Source organism: Belonocnema kinseyi, chromosome 1, assembly GCF_010883055.1.
Source record: "Belonocnema kinseyi isolate 2016_QV_RU_SX_M_011 chromosome 1, B_treatae_v1, whole genome shotgun sequence".
NCBI classification, from domain to species: domain Eukaryota; kingdom Metazoa; phylum Arthropoda; class Insecta; order Hymenoptera; family Cynipidae; genus Belonocnema; species Belonocnema kinseyi.
The window spans coordinates 97,746,396-97,758,631 of NC_046657.1; the positions used below are offsets into that span (position 1 = coordinate 97,746,396).

A 12,236-nucleotide genomic window follows, 5' to 3' on the forward strand; every position below is an offset into this window, starting at 1 on the left:
AACATAACCTCAAAATCGACTCATGCAAGAAATGAAGAATTACGCGAAACATTAAATTCGCCAATTTCTTCCATTTCTTTCAAATGGGGATCGAGATATAAATAGAAGACCACCGAAGTCTTCCGAAGCTTTCAGGTCGACAATCATCGTACAGCAGAACACCGAAGTCGAATCGTGCATTTTCGGCTTACACACGAACACCTTCTGTTTTGCGGCTCCCAAACGGTTGGTATGGTGGGGGTAAATTTCAGGCTCGATCTGGCAGCTCTGCAAAATAGACCGAAACTCACATGGAAGTGATATCAGTCATCTCTGGTGATATATATCTTTAGCGCTTGCGCAATGTCATTTTCTTAAATGAAAAGGTCTATAGATTTGTCCTTCTCGTTGACTCCCATGCGTTTCCGCTTTATGCTGCCGTTTTCTGCTCTCACGGGACTGCACCTTAATGCCCTGGTTCCACGCTGTATGAAGAGCATTTCTTTAAGACAGTCTGTATTGAAGACAGCGTGTAGCTCAAAAAAGGGAGATTTGAGTCACGGTGCTACTTTTTAGCTACTTTCCCTTAAGCTTAAGGGCATGTGATTCAGCCAAATACCTATATTACCGACCTCACTTTATCAGTCCACTGAACATTTTTTTGAACCTAAGAACTTTTTTTGTAAATAAAATATCGAGCTGAAACTTTGGAAAATCTATTAGAGTATAATAAAGTACGTTTAGGTACTTCATTTGGGTAGGAAATTCACTGAAAATTATTTTATCTTTTTTCTGAACCTTGACATTTTTTTAACGTTCGAACTTTTCTTATACCTAAAATATCGATCTCAAACTTTGAGAAAGGCAAGAGGCGAAAGAAAGCTACGTTAAAGTACAAAGGTTAATAATAAAAGATGTAAAAAATATATATTTCAACTAAATCTTATCCGGCACACAACAATGAACTAGCAACGTAGGACTAGTCTGCTGTTAGAGCCTCGTCTAGTGGCCGCCAGGGTACCGGCTAATGCCGATGGTATTGGTAACAGTGTCCTTTGTTGTGTGCCGGATAAGATTTAGTTGAAATATTTTTTTACATCTTATATTATTAAACTTTGTACTTTAGCGTAGTTTTCGTTCGGCTCGTGTATTTCTTAAAGTTTGAGACCGATATTTTATGTATAAAAAAGTTCGAAAGTTCAAAAAATGTCGAGGTTCAGAAAAAAAGATGAAATAATTTTCAATGAAGTTCCTACCCAAATGAAGTACCTAAACCTACTTTATTGTACTCTAAGGGAACCTTTTCACGGAGGCCTGTTTTAAATTAATCGTGGTATTAATATTTTTCATAGCATTAATTTCTAACTAATTTGTTGGTTTATGGCCAATTTGATTGGTGGATGACCTAGATACACACTCGACGTGTCAAATTAATTCAACGACTAATTGAAAACAGGTCTCCATGAAAAGGTACCCTAATATATTTTCCACATTTTCAGCTCGATGTTTTATTCGCAAGAAAAATTCTTAGGTTCAAAAAAATATTCAGTTAACTGATAGGGTGAGGTCGGTAATATAGGTATTTGGTTGTGTCACATGCCCTTAAGAATCTCTAGAGATTTCGATACGTTGATCAATCGACGACGATTGACGGAAGGTATAAAAGAGTCATTAAACATTTGGTGCAAAACGTTTCTGCGGTGGGACACCGGGGTCGTATCGAAAGTTGAATGAACCTCTTTTTCTAACGTGTGGATATAGAAAAAGAAGTTCGTTAGATTTTCCACTTTGAAACGGACCCAGAGTCCCACTGCTGGAATAGAAACGCCCCTGAAACATTTTTAGATAAAACTAGTTGCAATTAATAACAATTAGATCATTCTTTTTCATAACTAATGTCGTTGGAAATTTTTTAATAAAAATGGGACATTCGTTTTCTCAAATTCACTTCGGAATTCGACACAGGACAACTTAACATTTTAAAGTTGTAAATTATAATATATTGCTGAGGCGAGACGCTTAAACCTGTTTTTTAAAGTACAATAAAGATAGTGGTAACAAATAATATCTAGCATTTGCTTTAGATAACAACCGATCTTCCTTTTGGGGTGACTTGAGGTATTTCACGCATATAAAATAAATTAATTTGTATGGTTTCTTTAAGATTTTGACATTCTCAACATTTATGATTGAGAAAGTTTTAGAATTGTCAGAAATTTGACATTACAATTTTTCAACGGATATCTACGTTTCGAGATCCCCTGAATCCGAAAATCAAATTTTTACGATGGCGTCTGCTTGTCTGCCCGTCCGGCCGTCCTTCCGTAAACACGATAACTTTCGAAAAAATGAACGGATCAAATCCACCTTTGGCACACTTTTTTTAAGGTCTTAAAAGAAAGGAGGTGTTCGTTAACCAGCCATTTTTAATAAAAATTTAAAAAGTGAGAGCATTTTGAAAATCTTTAAGACCACTTTTTTCTGAATTTGAAAGTTCTATGCACGGATATTTATAGCATTAAAAAGAACAAACAATTTATCCTTATGACTTTTTCCGATAAAAAGAAAATTCTCAGAGTTATAGCATTTTCAAAAAATTTTCTATTAATCGAAAATCAAAATTTTAAGCCAAAAAACGCACGATATAAAAAAAAGTAAATAGAATAAAAACAGTTCTTTTTGAAAGACCTACAAGATTATCATAACAAATTTGTGTATTTTCTTGAAAAATCGAAAATTCCAATTTCGATTGCACAAAAAATAATCAAAAATTCCCTTTTGTGGTCAAACTATGTAGGACATGAAAAAAATAAAATAACAAAAATTGTTATGCCAAAAAAGATCTACAATTTCGTTAAGAAAGACTTCTTGATATGACGCGTACTTTTTGTTTTATTCGTGAAAAATAACATAGAAAATTAAAAAAATAAAATAAAAATGTATGGGAAAACGACAAAAGTTACGAGAAAAAAGATTGAACAAAACCTGTTTACAAATGTCTGTCGAAAATATAGCGCGCAGCGCGAGTGTCACGATGAGAATGTGTACCTCAAAGCCTATAGAGCTTTGAAAAACTTAATCTTCGACTATACTTAATTAGGTAGATAATTCATAATATGAAGACGCATAATAATACTCCCATTTAAAAGAGATCTTTTGATAAAGTTTAATTCAAGCATTCCAAATGCAAAGAACAAATATCCGAGCGCAAAGCGCGAGATTCAACCGTCGCGCTCCTTTAGCGCGCTCAAACTTGCGAGCGAAGCAAGCCGCGCGCATAACACGCGATGAGAATGTGCCCGCGAAGCGGTCAGATTTTTTAAATGAAATAGTCTTTAAAGATATATTTCCAAATATGAGAAACATATAAACCTAATATGATACAGCTAAACAGAATATAATTCTTGGAGTACGTCGCTCCAAATTTGTATGAAAAAGTAAAAATTATACACATTTTTTACTAAAATTTCATCAAAGCGCGTATAAATCAGATTTTTAAGTAGTATATGATAAAAAAAGTACTGCTATGATCCTTTGCCATGGCAGAGAGTGATAAGTTACAAAATACGTTTCCGTACTTTTCGGAAATTTTTCTTATGATGATTTCCTTCAAAGTCGTTCGACAACCGCGGCAATCGTTCCTCTGCACTTTTTATTGGTAATTTAAATTGAAACAGATAATTCAGCGTTTTCTTCTCAAAATATACGCAAAAAGCACTTAATTTATGTTCGATATTTTCAAATAAAATAATTCTTAATAAAATATCTTTTAGTCTGCATTTTTTTCGTAATTCTCGTAGCTTTTGCGGGAGACAAGAATTCCTAATTTAATTTAAATTACTCATAAATCTTTTGGAGGAGAATGTTAATTATTTTTTACCAATCTTCTAAATTCAAAACATTAGTTTAAAAAAATGTTATCAACAGTATTGCAGAAATGTACCAATTTATGTATAATATAATGTTTTAATTTATGAATAATGTCCAGGACAGGACAGTTTGAAGTAATACATTTTTGCATCCAACATTTAATAGTTATAGATAACTTATTTAAAAAAATACTTCAGTATATCAGCTCGCGTTAGACAAAATTTCTTTGTTCAAAAAAATGGTCGTAAGTTGGAAAATAAACATTTATCAATTTATATATAGTTTTGAAATCTAATAGATCAATCAGCTTAGCAGGAAAGTTAATATTAGAATGAAAGCAATTAATCAAAAAATGATTTTTAATGAAAATAATCTGACCTCAATTATTTATACAATTTGCAGAAAAACTTCTTGTGCCATTCAATTTTACGGAAAAAATCACATAGAATCTATGTGTTGAATAATTTTTTCCTCTGCTCAATTTGTTACATAGTATAATGCATTTGTTTATTTGTACATAATCCATACCAAATTGGATGAAGACAAACATGGCTTATAACCTTACTATTTTTTCTACCACAAACTGATACAGTGGAGTATTTGTTTCAATAGATTTTTTGTAATACTGAAATAAAATGTTTCACACAAAAATATTCTGTTTCAAACTCTCATGTTTCCAAATTAACCCAAAAATTATTTTAAAAATGACTCAACATAATCTAGGATGATCTAGAATGATCAGAAAATAAAAAACATCTTCCTTCTTAACGGTTATATACCATTTTTTTAGATTTCACCGATGACTTGGGGTATGGAAAAAACAGGTTTATAATCATTTATTAAAAAAATGTTTTTTTTAAATCTGAAAAGTAGTTTTCTTTGAACAGCCACTATCTGCGAAGTATTTCACGAAGTGAAATTCTCACATACTTTTCTTTTTAAAAAAATGCGATTGTTTAAGAAAAAAACGCCCCCTACCCTTCCTCTTTTTGGATTCCGAAGATTGAAACCTTTCAGCGTTTTCATTATTTCATTAAAACGTATAACAAAAAATGCTAAGCAAGTAAAATTGCTGGATAGTTCCAGTAGAAATCCTAACTTGGCTGCGGCGACTGTAGACTACTATAACCTCAACATATAATTAAACATAACCTCAAACTTAACCAAATGAAATTAATTTTTCTGAATTATATAGAAGAGGGAACTAACTTTAAATTTAATTAAATACTTTGGGTTGTTATTATCAATTAAAGACGTTTTATTTACAGCAATTTATTTTATCTGACGTCGTATATTAGGCAAAAACAAAATTAACGAAATGGAAACGTAATGAGCGAAATATAGTACATATAAGTTACGTTTATATTCGTTTCTCTCGTAAAAATAAAATTCAACGAAATGCAATTTAAACATTGTCCGTCCATATTTTGTATCTTGTTGTCAAGTTATAAATAAATGATCGTAAAATATCGGAAAAAGCTTCTGAATTTCGTTTAGGATCATTAATGTTTATATTTTGGCTATCTCTATCACAATAAAAAACGCATGTCATATATTATAGCACGGTTTAAAAACGATGAATGCCAGACTTTTACTATAATATTTATAACTTTATAAATAAGAGTTTTGAGAAAAATAATGGGATATACGGAAGACTTGATGTTAAAATCAATTATTTCGTTTAAAATAGAATTAAATAGTATTGTATAATGGAATACTTATATATTATTTGTAGGTAACTTACTGGAGATAGTAAAAAGAAGAAAACTCGGAGCATTCGAATCGAAAATTGTCCATACGCTTGCACTTTTATTCACATAATGAGAACAATCTATTTTTCACTCACAAATATAAGCAATTAGCAAATGACATTGTCGTTAGCCGTTAGTCGATAGTCGTTGTCATCTCGAACATGCAGAAGAATTTTCCGATGGTGCTGCTGCCACGAAGAATTACGGCGATAACTGGCAAAAACTTTTGGTGGAATAAGCAGTGGTTTTGTTGAATCTTTTGTCTCAAAATCCTAGAACATTTAATAGAAATGAGCTAAAAGGATACATTTTTTAAATCGGAGATAACTCATGAGCGAATATAGGGAAAATATAGAGAAAGTGTAAAAAACTTAATTTCGAAATTAAATATCTGTGTTGAAGATAGCAATTTTTGTAAAAACATTCGTATCATGTTTTTATAGTAAACAGATGTTTTTAAATATATTTTTGCATGCTGATTCTAAATCTGGCCTGTAAATTAATGTAGATTTTCAGGATTTTAAATCCGAAGTAAAAATGTCAAAATCTAAAATAGCGAATCCAATATGGCGCATTATATTTGTAAACAAAAAACAACTGGACTAAAAATTGCTAGATAGGTGTTTTTCAGGTCGCTGATTTTAAATCCGTATTCAAATATCAAAATAAAAAATATTTAATCCAATATGGCGGATCATATTTGTGAAAATAAAACCAATTTTACTATAAATTGATATAGAAGATTTTTCGGGTTTTATATATGGGTACTTATTTTTCTGAAAATATTTGGATTATAAAAAATAATTGAAAACTTTAAAAAAATGATAATATGATGGAAACAATGTAATTTCTGTTTGGCAGCCCTCTAACACAAAATTCATTCACAAAATACGTAATACGTTTATAGGGTGGGTGGGGTCTGCCGAAGTATCATTCTCCATGTTAAGACTAATAGAAAAAGTATCAAGCAGGGGGGGGGGGGGGGGGGTCAGAAGTTCCTGAAAAATGTATCACGTATTTTGTGATTGGCCCCTTAAAAGTTAAGAAAATGTTTAAAGATATTCTTTGCATGTACGACATATTGGTTATACAAAATACATTATATAAAACGTCAAATAAGCTTTCAGTAAGGTCTAACAGAAAATAAGTGTTAAAAAAGATATTTTATGTTAACAAAGTTCGAGGACTAAATATTTATAAAAAGTTGTAAAATTTCAAATATTGTTCATCTTTTAGATCAAGATTTACTGATATAATTCGAAAAAGTCACATAATTAAACAAATTTCTTATTCATATGATGTAAAGGCCATAAAGAGTTTAGGGGGGGGGGGGCTTACCTAGGAATCTCGCATGATCACAATTTTTAAAAATATTTTTATAAAACAGTATGGAAATTATTAAGACGTAAGTACCAATGCAAAGTTTACAAAATTATCTATAAAAATATCAAATAACTCACGTTATTCGCACGCGTTAGTGATGACTGTAATGTCTTCGTACAAAAATATGAAGAGTAGTACGTGCCTTTAGGAGGTAGCCCGTCTCAGGCATTAATCAACTTTCCCCTGCATTCCTAAATTGTAAGTTAAGTTACATTACAAAGCCAAGTATTGTTAGTGATTTCAATCTACGCACACACAGACACACATAGCATACTCATTTTAATATAAAGTAACTAGGTTAAGTTATTGTTCAAACTTTCATTTGTTGTTTTTTGCACTATTTATGCTCTCATTTCATAAAATAAATGTTAAAAGTAATTTAAATAATTTAAAATTACCAAGTTGAAATAAATTTGTCTTAGTATGTAAAATAAGTGTTATAATGCTGGAAAAATGATGTACAGATAAAAGTTGCATCTTGTGCAATTATTTATAGACGAGCTGAAGTATATTTTAATTATATGGAAAAAATTTCCGTGTTCTTGAATTATTCGCTGAAATCTAAGATAATATTTCATGTAATTAAAATGTAAATTAGCCATGTTTTGCGTAATTTTAGAGATTATAACAGGTGATCAATATTGACGGGTGATTTAGTTTGGTCTTTATCGAAAGACAAAAGCAAATGCAAGGCAACCATAAATAAGCCCCGTAAACATAAAGGATGTAAATGAAATGTTTTCGCAAGAAAATATCCTTTTCTTCTATATCTTCTCAGATTCTACGACAAAAAATGCCGAAGAAAGAGGCTGCGCCAAGAATGGTAAATTGGCGAATCGTAAAAGAATGGAATTGCAATTTATTTTCAATATTTACAATTGAAGAGTGTGCAATTCGCAGCCTTTTCTTGAGCAATTACTTTTCCAGAATTTTCAAATGAAAACTCTGCAAGCATAGACATTCATAGTTTTTCTATCTTTTTCCTTTAATCTTTATTTGCTTCAAATACAACTGCTTGCTTCACAATCAATGTGCTGTTGCTCAGGATTGATGAACTATTTCCCTTTTAAATACATATTTTATATGGTTCGATTTCACTGTTTTTTATATACGAAAAATTAAAATTTTATTCACAGAAACGGAGGTGCCTACTTTTTCTAGGTGCCCAGTGGGCAAAAAAATTAAAGATGTCCTAGAGACGTGTTTGGGACATCCCTAAGACGTCTTTTATAATATGTCTTTTGGTCATCCTAGAGTCAGTACGAAAGATGTCCCGAGAAAGTCCATGTCTTTAAGACGTCTTTAGGTCATCTTTAGGACATTGTACGTAGAGACTTTGATTGGCCTGACATAGGACTACCTAGGAACGTCGAAGGACGTTCTTGGGATTTTCATAGTTTTGTGCCCACTGGGTGGAGACTGCAACATAGAATTATAATATTAAATAACAAAATATGTAAAAACTATATACTACATATGTTAAGATTTTATATAGATGATTAATATATAACTAAACAATTAATATTAAATCATGAATAATAATGATAAATAAATGCAGGTATAAAATTAATATTTACAAATATTTCACAAAACTTTCAATGATTTCAGAAATATTTCACGAATATTTCAAAATTTCTGGTAGATTTTAAACACTTTACAAAGATTTTAATAATTTCCCAAAGATTTCACAATAGTTTGGAAGGTTTCGCAAAGATTTCCGATCGATTTAGAAGCGTTCAATTATTTTCCTAAAAAATCACAAAAAATTCGAACAGATTAAATAGATTCCACAAAGACTTCAATTATTTCACAAAGATTTCCGATAGATTTCAAAGACTTCGCAAACACTTCAACATTATTTCACAAATTTCTCAAATATTACAGAATATTTTAAAAACATTAAAAATCTATAATAAATAACTAAATATTGACAAAATAATATATTTATATTAGCTAAGTAAATAACTTAATTAATATAAATATATATTTTCTGGCTCAACGTCTACTGAGGAAACAAACAATGAAAACGAAAGCTGAAAAGGCAATCAGATAATGAAATCTATCCATAAGTAATTCCAAATGCAATTAAAACCAGCAAGAAAACAGACAAATTAAAAATGAAAAAAAAAGAATTAAATTTTATTTAAAATGGTTTTATAGATTTCCGGGAAATTATTCTTTTCATAGCGTAAATTAACGGCAACATTTTTCTGTTTATTGATAAAGTAATTTTCAATAACTTTGCGACGAGGTTTGTTTTTCTCATAAGCTAAAATTTGTGTATTGTCAAAGTCGAATTGGTGACCGGTATCTAAAAAATGTTCAGTAAGAGCTGTATGATTGTTGTTATTGAAATTGGTTATTGAATATTTATGTTCTCTATTTCTAGTGTCTAATTTTCTTCCCGTTTCACCAACGTAGACTGCAGTGCAATTTGAGCAGTTGCATTTATATACTAAGCCCGTCCGTTTGAATTTTGGAAGTGGATCCTTTAGGTTGGAGAAAATCTTTTCAGAGGTTTTGATTGGTTTAAAAATTGTTTTTATTTTATTGTGACGTAAAACCTGTTCAATTTTTTCAGATAGACCTTTGATACAGGGTCGACACGCTGGGGCTTACATACATGGCGAGTTGAATGCTACCCGAATTGCATAACAGCAGGGCAGAAGCCATTATACAGGGGTATTTTCATATTTCGCGCCTTTAAAGTTTCATTCGGATTGGCCATTCCGTCAAGTCCGTGCATCTTCGGATCAAGTTTACGATAGTTTCCATGGTTGCGTTCGAAACTTGAAAGGGATACAAGTGTCAAAACAATATAGGTTATGTTGTATAGTAATTACAAATAATAACAGTGTTTAATTAATAATGAAGTGAGACATGTGAACTGAGAAGTAAACCTAATTTTTTTTCTTTGCTAATACTATTATAGAATAGCTGCTCAGTGAAAAATACTATAAAATAGTAATAATATTCTGCGCTTCCAGTGGGTGAAGAGTGAATGGTGTTCAACGCTTATTTTTACTGCATAAAAAAAGGTATGTTATGAATAGACAGGATATGTTTTAAATAAAGTGAATGAAATATTACATGCGTTAACTTTAAATTGACACTGCTTATATTTACTGACAGCGACTAGGGCAAACAGGTGAATCTGAACATAACCACTTGAAGTTTCGAACGCAACCATGGAAACTCTCATAAACTTGATCCGAAGATGCACGGACTTGGCCGAATGGCCGATCCGAATGCAACTTTAAAGGCGCGAAATATGAAAATACCCCTGTGTAATGGCTTCTCCCCTGCTATTGTGCAATTCGGATAGCATTCAACTGGCCATGTATGTAAGCCCCAGCGTGTCCACCCTGTATATGGACAAACAGTGAAATCTACAAAATTCTTCCCTGGTTTTTTATTATTGGTAAGAGATTCAGAGTTGTAAAAAGTAAAGTTTCTTTTTTAAACAGTCATCAATTAAATGTGAAAGGTATACATTGTCTTTTGAGGTATCTTTAATAAGTTTGATATTTTTCGGCCTGAATTCTGGATCTGAAATTCGGAGAATTCGGAAAAACATACCTCTTACTACACCAATTTTATGGCAGTTTGGATGAGATGAATTAAAATTTAGATATCTGCCCAACCATATTTTCTTTTGAAACCAGTCAATTTTGATATAAGTATTTTCACGGATAATTAATGTGTCTAAAAAACTAATTTTGTTTTTGTTTTCAATCTCAATGGTGAATTTTAGGTTATTATTGTAGCTATTAAATTTATCCAAGATGATTTGTGTTTTATTTCGCGGAACCGCTGTGATAATATCGTCTACATATCGATAATTGAAAGGGATTAAAAAATTTAGTGCATTTAAGCAAGTGCTTTCTAATTTTTCCATGACTAAATTCGCTGCAGCTGGAGACAGAGGAGAACGCATGGCTAGACCCAAAATTTGCTTATACGTTTTACCGTCAAAGTTGAAAAAAGTAGTATTCAAGCACAAATTAACACATTTTATGAATTCATCTTCAGGGATTTTTGTATGTTCGGAGATTTCCGTCCATCTCTCTCTAATACCCTGGATGACTAGATTATATTCAATATTCAATAACCAATTTCAATAACAACAATCATACAGCTCTTACTGAACATTTCTAGATACCGGTCACCAATTCGACTTTGACAATACACACAAAATTTAGGTTATGAGAAAAACAAACCTCGTCGTAAAGTTATTGAAAATTACTTTATCAATAAACATAAAAATATTGCCGTTAATTTACGCTATGAAAAAATTAATTTCCCGGAAATCTATAAAACCATTTTAAATAAAATTTTATTCTTTTTTTTTTTAATTTTTAATTTTCCTGTTTTCTTGCTGGCTTTAATTGCATTAGGAATTTCTACTTTATTATCTGATTGCCTTTTAAGCTTTCGTTTTCATTGTTTGTTTCCTCAGTAGACGTTGAGCCAGATTGGTGACCGGTTGTGTCTTTAAAATCTTGCCAACCTGAAAAAATGTTATTAATTAATATAAAAAAGAAATGTTTTTAAACAATTTTTATAAATTTCACGTCTTATCATGCCTGTAAACGTTACATAAATTTATTTTTTATATATTGAATCATTAATGTTATGTTTTTCGGACTTAAAATATTTGGAATGAACTTTTTGTAAAGGTATGTCTTTCACAGTTATTTAAATAATGTAAACAATTTAATTATTATTTAATCTGTTTTGTAAACAAACTTTTCGCACCATGATATGCTCAAATTTGAGTAATTTCTCTTCTTTTATTTAATTCATTATTGCTTAAAAATTCAAACTTCCCCTTTTTCTTTTTTGTTTATTTTTCATCGTATTTGTTCTCATGTTATACAATTTATGATTTTGTTTTACAGATTTTGACTATAATAAAATATTTACTGAAGAGAGTCCAAACTCAGGACCGAAACGTTTAACTAACATTTGTTTTTTTTTATTGTAACTGACCTTTTCAATCGACGACTGATTGAGTGATCTAACATATATTTTAATATTGATTTATTATATATTTCAAATATTTGATAATATGTGAGAAATTTGTGATGCAATTGGAAAATCAGTATAGAGTTTGCAAAATTATTTAATTCTAAACGAAATTTTTGCTGAATACTTTAAATCTTTGGGAAATCTTGGTGACATCGTTAGGAAATCATTCAAATCTTTTCGAAATATTCAAAATTTGTCTTTCAATATATTTAAATATTCAAA

At 30.7% G+C, this 12,236-nt stretch overlaps 1 protein-coding gene across 1 annotated transcript in view; it reads right to left on the reverse strand.

Annotated features, from left to right (window-relative positions):
- LOC117167081 overlaps window positions 1–5,736 on the reverse strand; it is a 30,006-nt gene extending 24,270 nt beyond the window's left edge. The window contains exon 1 of the mRNA XM_033351704.1: window positions 5,594–5,736. The gene's annotated coding sequence lies outside the window, so the exon portion shown is untranslated. The remainder of the gene's footprint in view (window positions 1–5,593) is intronic.
- Between the last annotated feature and the right edge of the window lie 6,500 nt (window positions 5,737–12,236).